The sequence below is a fragment of the Lissotriton helveticus genome, chromosome 6 (assembly GCF_964261635.1).
Source record: "Lissotriton helveticus chromosome 6, aLisHel1.1, whole genome shotgun sequence".
Lineage (NCBI taxonomy): Eukaryota > Metazoa > Chordata > Amphibia > Caudata > Salamandridae > Lissotriton > Lissotriton helveticus.
In genome coordinates this window covers 1,967,747,321-1,967,761,392 of record NC_136067.1, presented here as the reverse complement: position 1 = coordinate 1,967,761,392, position 14,072 = coordinate 1,967,747,321, and the positions used below count along the sequence as shown (strand labels likewise).

General features: G+C 42.1%; 1 protein-coding gene across 5 annotated transcripts in view; it reads right to left on the bottom strand.

The window, feature by feature from the left end:
- The window catches only part of LOC144761992 (fucolectin-like), a 398,592-nt gene extending 388,838 nt beyond the window's left edge, over positions 1-9,754 (bottom strand). For 2 of the 5 annotated variants that reach the window (XM_078647159.1, XM_078647158.1), the window contains exons 1-2: positions 9,654-9,692; positions 687-745 (exon numbers count right to left, since the gene is read on the bottom strand). The gene's annotated coding sequence lies outside the window, so the exon portion shown is untranslated. Of the gene's footprint in view, positions 1-686; positions 746-9,653 lie in introns of those variants that run through there. The other 3 variants (XM_078647157.1, XM_078647160.1, XM_078647161.1) reach the window with 3 other exon arrangements.
- Positions 9,755-14,072: the final 4,318 nt, after the last annotated feature.

The window sequence follows — 14,072 nt, the reverse complement described above, 5'->3', positions numbered from 1 at the left end:
CACCCCATATGCTGGCCCCAGGGACTTTTCAACCAACCACAGCCAGAGTGGCAAGAGTATCACAGGCATCCTTCTTCAGGTTCCTACCCACTGTCATGAATGCCATATTCAGCCTGACTCCACAGTACCTCCACTTCCCCAACACTAAGTAAGAACAACTCACTAACAAGCAAGGTTTTTATGCCATAGCAGGATTTCCGCATGTGTTGGGGGCAATGGACTGCACCTATGTGCAACTTGAGCCTCCTGTGGAAACTGCACACATATATCATAACAGGAAGCACACCTACACAATGAATATGCAGGCTATGGTTGACATCTTGGTATCTCCATCAATGTCATGGAAAAGTACCCTGGCAGTGTTCATGATTGATATATCTTCTATCAATCTGCCATCAACCAGCGGTTTCAGAATGGCACCAATGGCAATGTTGAGTGCTTGTTGGCAAGTACAACTCTAACACTCCACACACCTAAAGGCACTCAATGTCAAATTGCTCATGTTGTGAATTACATTGTGCATATATATTTTGTCTGTGCCAACTTTCAGGAACAAACATATAATCCAAAGGTACAACATATACTTAATAAGTAACTCCAAGTGAGTAGCCAGGAAAGTACATTACCACCCACTTTGTCCCTCAAGGAATGAATATCACCCCAATGTTATTGAGCCCAACACTTACCAATAAAGTTTTTCTGTTCCCAGATTAAGGCACCAATACAATAGCAGCAACACTCTTTCCTAGAAATAAAATAGTCCTCAGTTCAGTGACCTTAAAATACATGCTCCAAATTGCAGCCAAACCGAAAGTGCTAGAAGCAACTTGTTCACAATGTTTTACAGATACTGAAAGAGCCATGGAGTGGGCTGATACTTTGGCAGTGGAATGCTATGTAATAGTACACAAGCATACCATGCTGAAGGCAGAATATCAGGGCCCCTCTCAAACCCAGAATAGCGCAAGCAATTACTGGACTTAAAGAGACTCTTGCACAGGTCACTTTATTCTTGTTGAAATCAGTTGAGCTGGGATAGTCAGGAACTAGACTTATGAAAATGTAAATGTTATTAAACAACAAAACCCGGTGCTACATATAAGTAGTCAGATAGACAAGTGCCGAACGTGATTAAAAAGGGGTTAATTTAATGAAGAGATCAAAAAGGGATTTGGGGACAGCAAGGTAGTCCTGAGAGACATCTTGCTCGATACATCAAGACCAGCATGCAAGTAATTTCAGTGATGACAAAACGTGGAGAGATTTGCAACTTTGCTCTGACTGTTGGCAGTTGAAAATTGTCAGATATCTGCCATTTGCATAACCAACAAGAACAAAATGTGCTTATTGCTCACCCGCGCATGATTTATACTCCAGATTGGCCATATGTAAACAATATCACGCAACACAGTAAAATATTTTTTGAAATTGCAGAATGGTCAGGAGACTTACTAGCAGAATGGGAAGCCTTCAAAGTCAATCCCAGGGGTATGTGTATTACAATATCCCACAAACTCAAGTCAACACTTAATAATATAGTGAGTTAGCCAGAAAATTAAATTAGAAACATGGAAATGATAGAAGTGGCAGATCGAAGGTGGAGATGGACTTTACTCACATCATAGTGGCCTATGGAGCAGTGACTGATAAAATGCAAGTGTTTGATGATTGAAATTAGTTAGGCAGCATGCTGAAGGGAATATGATGGCCCATTGTATGGTCTAAATGCTACACACTGGCAAAAAACAGAGCCCCATACTGGCATTTAAAACTACTGATGACGGGCTAGTCAGTTCATAAAATGAAAAAAAACAAAGTTATGCAAGCTTACTACAGTAGTGGAGGTTACACTTCACATGTACACAGTCAGGAACATGAGAGGTAAATAAATGGGTCGGGCTATGAGTGATGATGGTAGAGCAGAAGACAGTACTCAACATATCTCTGACATGGAAGAAATCACAGCATCAAATATGTCATGTCCTTTAGGATAGTCCCATCATGTACATACCTATCACATATATTTTGTCCTATCCACACAAAAATAACGGTTTTCCACAGGTGACCTTTTACCTAGTATCTTGCTTCTGTCTCTTTGACATCAGGCTCCTGGTACCATATAATAACCCCTGTACCTGATGTACATAAACATGTTTCCAGGCACAGCAGATTAATTCAGTTCAAGGGTCAAGATTGCCAACAGTCAGCTGTGCATTATCATTTTTCTATAGAAAAGTATTAGCAAAGGATAAGCAGTTGTTTTCAAAACATATTCAAAGTCAAAGTCAAAAAATACTTTATTCGATTAATTTAAAATCATAAAAGTATACTACACATACAAATATACACATATCATCACTTCAAATCATTATAGAGCAGTTGCTGGGGAGTAATTATTTAAAAACAAGTAAAAAACAAAAGATTGTTAAAAAGCATCACTTTTACATAACATCTCATATTAAAAGAAGTAAACTATACATTTCATCTTACAGGGTTACTTAATTCCTTATAATCCAAATAGACAACTCATGGAGAATAAAATTATGCTAAACTTGTGTACATTCCATCATTGGGGTTCTCATCAGTCTATTCCGTCTAGCACGTATTGATGTTACCAAAAAATTTGCAACTCCAAACATCACTATAGGGGACACCATAAGTTGTAAGAACATCAAAGCAGGTTTCACCTGCTTAAATCCCTTGTCCCTCAATAGTGGAATAATATATTTCTTTCTGCCCTCTGCAAAAAAAGGGCAAAAAAATACTAAATGTATCAAGTCTTGATCCGAGAAGCTGTCACATTTGCATGGATCATTTTCGTATATTCACCCAGTAAGAAAAACACCTGATTAAAGCGAAATTTCGTTAAAAGCCATCGGTGGTAAGATCTATTCACGACTGTCAGGTAGGGTTGTATTGCCATAGTGGATACCAATGAATAATGTGCCCTTACTGTTGATTTCTCAATTTCCTGGGCTTCACGGTGAAGGTTTCTACTATCCATGAAGTGAACTTTTACCCAGGAGATGTCATCTTTACTCAGACTTTCTGGGTTATGATAGAGTTCAGGCCGGCCTAATTGTGTGGCGGTAGCTTTGATGTGTGTCAGCCATTGTATATCTTTTGCTCTGTCTCGCCCCATACAATCGCTAATAATTTTATGGTTTAATGTTAAACTTGGGTTCAGCCATATTTTCATCCAGAGGAGTAGTGGGGCCATTTTAAGTGTGTCCTCAATATAGCCTATCCCAAGTTCCGTGTGTACTGCGAAGGATGGGGTAGAGTGTGGAAGGCCCAATAGTAGACGCAGAAATGTGTTCTCCTCTTTCTGTATTAGGGTAGAATCTCTAAAACCCCATATCGCAGCACCATACCTTGCTAGAGCCAATGTTTTAGCTCTATGCAAGGTCAATATGGCTTCTATGGGTTTACCTCCCAACCTTTTCGCAAAACCCAGTATGGCAGCCGACGATCTTCGTACTGCCATCGCTTTATTTGCAATCTGAGGCGTCCAGGAGCCCATGTCATCAAATATTACTCCCAGGTAGGTGAATATATTGACTTTTGACAACACTACGCCAAAACATATTGATTCTAGCAGAAATCCTGGAGTGACCACTTTAGTATAAAAGACCCCCACTCCCCCTTACAATTCAAAGGAGAATTCCTTCCAGGATGGTCCGAGGTTCTTCAGGCTGATCCTTCGACAGGCAGCGAGCTGACATCACTTGCTCCAATCTGTGTTGCTGCATTCATGTTGGCATCGAGTTTCTTCTTGATTTTGCTCATCACATCATTCCAGCGCGTCTTGACCTCTTCCATTGTCCTCCTCAACACTGCAACTGCATTCACATGGTTTAAGATAGTCTACCATATTTGCGTCTTTGTTGCTAATGACACATTGGAGGTGCCGAACAGTTAATGTTAGTGTTCTATCACCTCCATAACGATGATCCTGTTTTCCTGCGGACTGAACCGCATCTTCATCTTTATCGTCTCCTTGGCCTTCCCCGACCCCGACGTTCGTTGCTGGTCGTCTGTGGGGCTTGTGGGGTTTGCGTTGTCCTCTGCACTCGGTCCGGGTGCATTCAAGGTGCTACACATTTTTTTTTTGTTTTACATTTGTTTTCCTCTGCCTTTTGAGTGCATTTTCGCACATGGCGTGTGGAAATTGCAGGCCAGTCACTGGTTATAATGATTTTTGTATTGCAATTTGGGCATCGCAACATTTTTCACGTTGGTGTTTCACATTTCTTCAGCGGCACGTTAATTTTAATGCTGTCATTTAGTGCGTTATCGTGAGACTATCGCATAGTGCCGCTGGGTTGAGAATACAATGCTAACACAGTGTTATTTTCCCGCGATAGACTGCGATGTGCAAAGATACGTTAAACTAATTTTGCGTTAATTAACACACGTTCTTTAGAATATCCCCCGTTGTCTTTTAGATCATTTTTGCTGAATGCGGCTCCCATGCGCACTGATTCTAAATATTAATTCCTGTTTGCATACAATAACATTGTGTGTGTGCAATAAAACAAAATGGATACACCGAAAATGAATGAATGTGCTGGAGCGCTTATGCCAACCAAGGTGGCCTTAAAGATAAATAAATAGCAATACTTCAAGAGCTGGTGTTCAAACATAATGTGCCGGTTACATCAGCATGTTTTAGCTAAGTCTTTGAGGTCCTGTTTTGTGTCGTGAGACTCGTGATGATGACAGACACTGCAAAAGCCAGTTTTTGCATTGTTGCCCTTACTTGGAATGGGCTGGCAAATGAAAAAAAATCTAATGTGTATAAAATGCTGCACTGAATGTTTATACAAACAACAAATTCGTTTGAGACGCACATGTATGACTAAATCTCCGGGAGATTGCATGTAAATGCAATACATGCCTGAAATAAGTCAAACAGCTGCCAATGTTGAAAAAAACAATTTTGTTTGAAAGCGTTTAGCCAATGCAGTTCGATACGCATGGCGGCAACATTCATCACACTTTGCTGGCATTAATTAGTTTATGTAATTATACACTCTAGCCCGCCCTGTGTTATAAATATCGTGCTTGCATACAAGACTATGGTGTATGTACAGAAAACAAACGTGTATGTGCAAATAAATGAAAGAGCTGTATTACTGCCAAATACAATTCAATTTCATGCACTCGCCAAATAAACTTAATGTTTAAAAAACGCCAAATAAAATAGGTAAGCATATGAAATGTAAAACCCACTTTAAAATCCTTGAAGTTTGTCCTCAATTGAACCCGTCTTTCATTATGCACAAACGCGTTGCTTGTTTAACTCATCGGTAGTCGCAACAAATCAAAAGATGTCTTCTGTAAAAAACACACAGCTCCCAGTGGGCAAACAACCGTGATTATAAGCTCCATCCACACAAAAAGTCATTATGCATTAAACAAACAGTTAATGTGTTTGCTTTAAGAAACACAAAAGACGCATTCTGAAAAATTGAGGAAGTCCGTGTACAATGTTACGGAAGGGATATCGTGCGAAAAAGCCACAGCTGCATAGTGGAGGAACAGGCGTGTTAGTAGCAACTGCCAACAAGCATTGGCATAGCCAATAGGTCTCGCCTTTGGACCTGATAGGGGTGTAGCAATGCAGCACATTATCCTGGGTGCTGTGCCGTCAGGGATTGAAAAGTTACTACTACTAAAGAAGCTTTTTTTTCTGCATTCAAATGTGTATTAGCTATTAAACTTTTAAAGACAACATACCATTTTTGCTATCTAAGGGTTCTACTGCCATTCAAGTGCCACAAAATCACTAGGAACTAAAAACGTGAAGCTTGTTGAAACACAAGCTTGCATTTTATACTTTTATTGAGCTTCTCAGCCAGTGAAGGATTATTTTTCCAAGATAGAAGCCACTTTACATCATGACTGGCAGAACCAAGGAAACACAATAATTACTTGAGGAAAACAGTTGAAAGAGGCTGCAACAACTCATAAACTGCAGCTTTTACATGTTGACATCATGGTAGACATACAACACTACAGCAATATGGAGAGAGAGAGCTAATATTGGAGGTACAGACCCCCTACTGTAGAAAACCATTATATACAAGCCAACCATAGGAGGTAAAACGCAGTCCTATGAGGCAAACAGCCAGCCCCTCAGGGAGCAGTCCCTGAAGGTGCAGACACTATGCTACTCTGAGCAGTGAGACGAGGCAGAATGCACTTTGGAGATGGTGACCCCCTATTTACAAAGGCCGGTCACAGGACGTACATAGAGTTCTGTAAGTAACGATCATTCAAGTACGAAATACCAATATCCCCCGTCCCCCCACCTCTCCCTGTCATCCCTCGCCTACTGCACTCCATCCCCTAACCATCGAGCCACCCACACTCCGTGCTCAGCCCTCCTCTCCCATGAAAATAAAATTGATTCTCTCATCTCTTCCATTTCCCAGCTTGAAGTGTCCATCTCACTTTTAAGTGCCAAGATATCCCCCTTCCCTAACAACCTCCCGAGGAGTTTCTTGCTCCCACGCCCCAATAAAGCCAACCACAGTCTGTCCTCCGCAGACATCGCTAACTTACTCGCTAGCTACAAGACTACCAACGTCACTCCCCCTCCACTTTCCTCTCCTGAAAATTCTTCTCAATTCACTATTCAGACCATCTCTTCTGTCAGAACTAACCAGTTGTCTTCTTCTTCCCTGGCACCCTCATACAAGAATCTTATCCCTATCTCCCTTAACAGCCCAAACACCCCCATCACCAAAACATTTGCATCAGAGCTGCACTGTTTGCTCTACAACTGCAGATCTGCAATCAACCACAAATAGGACATTTCTGACACTATCACCCACTACAATGTTGACATGCTTTTCCTCACTGAGACCTGGTTTAACTACTCCTCTCATACTTTGTTTGATCATCTGATGCCTACTGACTACTCTATCCTCAGAAATGACAGAACAGACAAAATTGGGGGAGGTGTCACTATCATCTTCAGAAAATCTCTTCAAATTAAAGCCTTTCCTACCACCTTCTTCCATACATTGGAATGCATATCTGTAGTGAGGAGGTCCACGCATGAAGGTAGTATTTAAAGATGACTTATTCAAGTAGATTACAAATTGAATAGTTCAGAACAAGTACTTAAGTTGTGAAGGAGAGCCCCACCAGGAGCAGCCTGTCTGCTGCTCAGCCCATGCTCAACTGTCGCTTCACCTCTCTGTGCCCCAACATTCTGAGGCACATCAAGACTCCAACATTCTATTGGGCACAGAGCACAGGCACTGCACTGGCTGAGCAGGAGGTGTAAAATACATTTCATTACAAATGCAGGATAGTACACATCCCCTTTCCTTCCAGCAACACCAATGAAAAGAGCAAGCAAAGCAGATCGAGGAGATAGATTGGAAAAGACAAAGAGGAGAGGGATAATGTGTAAGTAAGCAAATAGAATAAACTCATCCTCTATATCAATGAAATAGAAAGAACAGTGAGACACTAGAGAGGAAATAAGAAATAGAGAGAGACAGACGTACCAAAGAAAACCCCTACGCACACCCACTGGCCAGGTACGCAAGCAAGGAAAAAAGGACATGGCACGATGGGAACAGAACAGAAGACATACCCAAGCACAGGTAGAAGAGAAGGAAGAGATTCCTCCTGAACAAGGAAGAACAAGAACATTGCAGAAAGGGAAAGACTGAATACCAAAGAAGAAATAACTGCAACATGTGTATGGTCTAGATTCCAAAGATGAAAAGGAAATGACATCAGAGGAAATCTGAACAAATGATAAACAGACAAGAAGAAGCAAAGTAAATACAAGATTATCACTTATCCTACCCTATTATCAAATATAGAAAAACCAATTAGGATATAATTTGTAGTGTTGCATAATAAAATCGGAAATGTAACATACATTATTACAAAGAAAGAAAATAACAGCCAATTGGAAAGAGACCCTTGGCTGTCCTCTACTCCTAGGCAGGTGGGTGAGGAGCACTGTGAATGGGACATGGGCTCATGACATAGAAGACCAGGGGGCATATCGTCAAGGCGTCGCAATAAAATTATCGCCGCTTTAGTGTCCGTTTTCCGACGAAAAGTGGCAATAATTTAATCGCATTATCAGCAAGGTCAGGCTATCTCGTAAATTCTTGCCTTAGAGCCCTTTCCCTCAAATCCCAGCTTTGCATCTCTAATGAGATGCAAAGTGGGCATTACACACAAAAATAACGTGAGAAATGTCGCTAACCGACATTTCTCCTATCAACAAACCTCCTGCATGCTTGCATGGCGATAAGAAAAGTAGCGCTAACCATGCTTATCCCTACTTTTCTTACGCCTTTTCCTACGCCTTCTTTCAATCTGACTTAGCCATTATATCCATTGGAAGGTGGATGTAATGGCTAAATCTGCCCTTCCCTATCAACAATGTATCGCCAGTCGTTCTATGATTATCAATGGATTTCCAGCGATGATCGCACATTTGGCTGCTAACTCTGGAATTTTTATCACTTTGGAGCTATAGCGCGCTATCTCCGTGATAAAATCCAGTGATAGCCGGCGATAAATATCCTAGCTCTAAGCACGCTTAGCGATAATTATCACTTGTTGTTGCTGATATGCCCCCAAGTAAGGACAAACCCCATGTAGAGGTAAACAGTAGTGCCATGTAGTAATGGGACTATTACCCATAAGACAGCCTGTGTGAGGGTAGAAGTGTAAATTTGAATAGAACTGTGACCCATGAGACGGTGCCCAGAGTAAGGGTACCTGCAAAAATGTAAATGGGACTGTAATCCATGAGACGGTGCCCAGAGTAAGGGTTCCTGTGAAAATGTAAATGGGACTGTAATCCATGAGACGGTGCCCAGAGTAAGGGTTCCTGTGAAAATGTAAATGGGACTGTGACCCATGAGACGTTGCCCAGTGTTAGGGTACCTGTGTGAGGGTGAAAACCGTATTTACCCCAGTAGGCAAATGTGTGTGTGAAAAAGGAGCAAGAACCCAATGGCATCACTGTGAACAGAAAATAAAGAGTAGAGCGTGACCATGAAATTAGAACAAGCTCATGAAACCCACTGAGCAATCCCCTGAAAGGTGATTGCATAAAAACAGTTTTGTGGGAAATGCAGAGTCCATGGTGACAATTGGGAAAATCACACCCTGTCCATGTAGGAAGCATATTAATGTTCAAGCGACATGCCAGAGAAAACAATCTGACATGCAATACCCAAAACAAAAAGCAAATCCAATAAACACAGAGATACCTGCAAGCATGTAACAGAAACATAGAACTGTCACAACATTTCTGACAATGCAAAGTAAAAGGTACATAGCAAAATTAACACTAACTGTAATTGTACATAGAGCGAGGGGCAGTGCTCAAGCTTCACTTCACGGAATGTAAAGGCAAAAATTTTGGTTGAAGTGCACAAGTTAATCACAGTAACATGGTTGCCTAAAAAAATGAAACACCAAGTCATGTTTCTTATCGACGTATCGTGAGATGGAAACTGCAAACAGGTCCCCAGAAGCAGTGGACCCATGTGGGTTTCATCCGCAGCACGAGGAAAGTGAAGATTGTGGGAAGAACATGGCACAGTGTCATCTTCATGCAGGGTTAGAAGGAAAAGTAAACCACAGAATGTAAAACTCACAAAATACGTAGGTATAGTTCCACTCGAGCGTTGCTTATAGTTCAGAATACAAATATGGTGTCACGTATAGAGTGTGCTGCTGGGTGGCACGCAGCACTCTAAAGCGCCAAATAACGTCCTTGAGCCAGAGTCGCTGCGACGTCACAAAGGGCTCTTTTGAAGAGACTCTACGCGTCTTCGTGGATGAGGTAAATGCACTCACGGTTTAACCGTTTTCTATCTCCGTTATTTTTTCACAGAAAGACAGCGGTTAAACGGTCAACCTCTTGAAAACGGTAGAGGAGAATATTAATAGCCCAAGAATGACTCTAAAGCAATGTCCTATTAGAGTCACCGGTACCATGACAACACAGTACAAACCCAGCCTAAAAATCACAAGCAAAGTAGGCAAAAATAAAATGCCAAAACTACTTTTCATGGCAGAAAAGAAAGTCACTCACTCATAACACTTGCCTCGGTGACTGACACGTCCCAGAGTATCTCGTTGGCAAAAGTCCAAGCATGTTTATTTCTAAGATGATGGGAGGGTGGAAAACATGTCAGCTCCCACACGATGTCTGGCACAGTTCATATATGGTTGACAAACTCAAGACAGGCCAGCAGAATGTGCGCAGGGTCACACAATAGAGGGAGCTCAATACATCAGCCACACAGTTCTTGGACAGACACTTGAAACTCCCATACTGCTTAATGTAGAATGGAGACAGACCTTCCACGACCGCATCCTCTTACTACAGTTTCAAAATTGGTGGAATAGACAGGTTACTGAACGTTGTAGAAGGTATAGTACAGACTATAGAGATAAATACTGTGTCCACTTAATGTAGAGTAGATGAGCACAGCACGCCTGTGCTAGGGCTGTCCGTTGGTGAGGACACTGGTGGGGTTATTCGGCGTAGTGCTTCATCTTACTTGTATTGTTGTCTTCTTTTGTTTTCTGTGTAAAACGTGTTTCCTCTTTGTTGTCGTTTTTGCGGTTCTGTGTGGAACACACATATTTCTTCTTCATGTTTCTGTGGATATCTCCTCATGTAATGCGTGTGGTTGTCGCAGCTGTAGTCTCTGTAGATTGTGCCATCTCCAGTTCCTCTTTTGGTAGCCAGGTTACAGAGATCTGCATGTAACACGTAGATTCTATCCCAAATAAATGTAGTAAGGAGGTTCACACATGAAGGTAGTATTTAAAGATGATTTATTCAAGTAGATTACACGTTGAATGTTTCAGAACAACAAGTAGTTAAGTTGTGAAAGAGAGCCCCACCAGGAGCAGCCTGTCTGCTGCTTAGCCCATGCTCAACTGTCGCTTCACCTCTCTGTGTCCCAACATTCCGAGGCACATCAAGACTCCAACATTCTATTGGGCACCGAGCACATGCACTGGCTGAGCAGGAGGTGTAAAATACATTTAATTACAAATGCAGGATACTACACTATCCTTAGAACTTCATGTACATCACGGCTCAACCCTTCAGGTTCCATGCCATCCACTACCCACCCGGTAACTGCTCTTCCTTTTTGAAGGAACTCACCGACTTCATCAGTCACCAATATTCTCAAAGTGACAAAGAGATCTTCTTGGGTGACTTCAATCTCAACTGGGGCTCTTTGGAAGACTCAGCTGCCAAAAGCTTGCCACCTTTCTCTCAGTCAATGATCTTTTCCAACAGTGCTCAGAAATTACACACTCTAAGGGCTCAAATCTGGACCTTGTTATATCTAAAGCAGACTTGCTTACTTTTGCTCCCTCCATCCATGTAGACTGGTCAGACTACTTCCTCATTCACTTCCGTTTTCACCTATCGCATGTTATAAATCTTGGCTAACCTAAAAGGGCTTCTACCTGGTTCCGCAACACTAAAAATAATGATCTTGCCACTCTGTGTGATTCTGCTATGCGTTCACTTCCTAGACTAGACCCTGACATGGATTTCAAAAATCTCACCTCCCATTGCCTCTCAGTCCTAGCAGGCGAAATCGATAATGATGCTCCACTCTAAAGCAAAAGGAAAAGACCCCTCAGCACCAATAAAGCTCACTATGATGAAAGAAAGAACCTTACAATCTTAGAGAAACATTGGAGACAATCTACATCCACCTCCAATCTCTCTCATTTACGTTCAGCAAGATCCAAATACCGCAAGCACATCTTCCATGAAAAAGCATCACATTTCAGATCCCTCCTCGACTCAGCTAAAAACAGACCCAAACAACTTTTTTGACCTCATCATAAACCCAAACTGCTCTCCCCAACCCATCAAGTATGAGGATTCTTCAAAGAAAGCAGCAGAATACGCTATAATCCTTGATGAAAAGGTCAAATCACTGGTGAATCAGGTCACCCACCCCACCCCCATTGAGGAGCTAAAATCCTTAGTCACTTTGCAGAACTTTGCCGTCATCTCGGAAGATGACCTCCTCAAATGCATCCTCAAAACCAAACCCTCCAACCATTCTTCTGACCCCATCCCTAGTGTCATCGCCATTGATTTCTACACCCATACCCTCTCTTACTGGACCAGGCTAGTTAATCTCTTCCTCAGACTCCCTCCCTGCTGTGCTCAAAACAGGACAGGTTTCCCCTCTTCTAAGAAAAACCCTTTGCTGATGCGAACAACCTCAACAACTTCCACCCCATCTCCAACCTCCCTTTTTTTCGAAAATCACAGAAAAATGTGTTGTGAAACAACTTTCCCTACATATTATTTACAATAATCTCCTTGACGTGTTCCACTCTGGCTTCATTCAAAATTACAGCACTGAAACAGCCCTGCTGCAAGTGATTGATGATGTGCTGCATATACTCGATTCTGGGGAATCGAGCCTTCTTATTCTTCTTGACCTCTCTGCAGCCTTTGACACTGTTAATCACAACACCCTCATTAACACTCTTCAAAAGAGAATGGGCTTGGAAGGCACAATGCTTAAATGGTTTGCCTAACTCCTCTCGGTGACATCCCAAATGATCAAGATAGCGAACAGTCTTTCGTCTCCATTGGCCGGTAGGTCAAGGCGTCCCTCAAGGTTTTGTTTAATCTCTATCTGGAACCATTAGGGAACCTCCTAAGTAAATCTGGGATCCACTACCATCTCTATGCAGATGACACTCAAAGCTACTTCAAGGTGTCTTTCGCACACAATCTCTCACATCTCAATGTTAATGTTAATGTTAACTGGTATTTATATAGCGCCTAATCACTGGCAGGTCTCTTAGCGCTTGGAGGAGAATGTCCAGAAGCTACTAAATGGAGGCATAAACAGTGCATGGATAGGGAGCTAGACTCTACTCTCAACTCTATTCACAACAGGATGTTCACCAACTCATTCTCAATCCCAACAAAACTGGATTCCTCCACCTATCTACCTCTCTCTCCCCTCCTCCTGTTCAATCCTGGATGGATCAGCGGAATTTACTCAACAATAAACCCATCATTGTCGACAGGGCTAAATCCCTAGCTGTCATACTTGACAAAAGACTCAACCTAATCTCCCACATCAACTCCATTACTAAGAACGCATGTTACCAAATCCCACCTCTCCCCTCTCAAATCCGACCTCCATTCAGCAGCTCGCTTTATTTCAGGGTCCAAATGAAGTGACAACATCACTCCTATCCTGTCTTCTCTTCTATGGCTTCCCATCAAGGCAAGATCTATTTGCAAAACTGCCTGCATCACCCACAAAGCCTTGCACACTTCCTCCCCTCGTTACCTGGTGAATAAACTGAAAATGTCTGGAGGCTGGAAACCTTCTCGGAATGCGGAAAAGTTTCTGCTTGAGCCCCCCCCCTTCAAAAAGGAAAGATCGATGGCTCAATCATTCTCAGGTAACGGCGAAAATCTGCAATTCACTTACTCCATTGCTCCGTGCTACCACCTCTACCCGGATCATCAAAGCTGACCTCAAATCTCTTCTCTTCCAAAGACACTGTCAGAACTAATACCTTCATTCTCAGACCCCTCTATCAAGTTCGTTCATCATTGTATATTTGTAATATTTTTTCTTGTACATTCCTCACCCTTGTTTGCTGTGTTTGATATGGTGTTCTTGCCGTCTATGGTTTTACCGCACCTCTTCTAGACTCCTGTCTATTTTGTAACATTTCTCTCATGTAACCTAACAGGTTCTATTGTACAGCGCTCTGACACTTTCGGGTAAAGTCTGAGCTATATACAAATGCATTAAATAAATAAATAAAAATACGAAAGAGGAGTGTGCTTTTTGAAGGCCTGAATGACGTACAGTTTCCCCCATTGTCTCCAGTATGATTCTGGCTGCTTGGAAAAACATGCAGAATGCAGTAGAATTTCTAGTTAAACAAGCGTTGACGTAGCCAAGAGGTCTCGCCTTTGGGACCTTATAAGTGTTCAGCCATGCAACCGTTGATGTTGTTGCCATGCGGGTGTTGGCGATCCGCCCGAG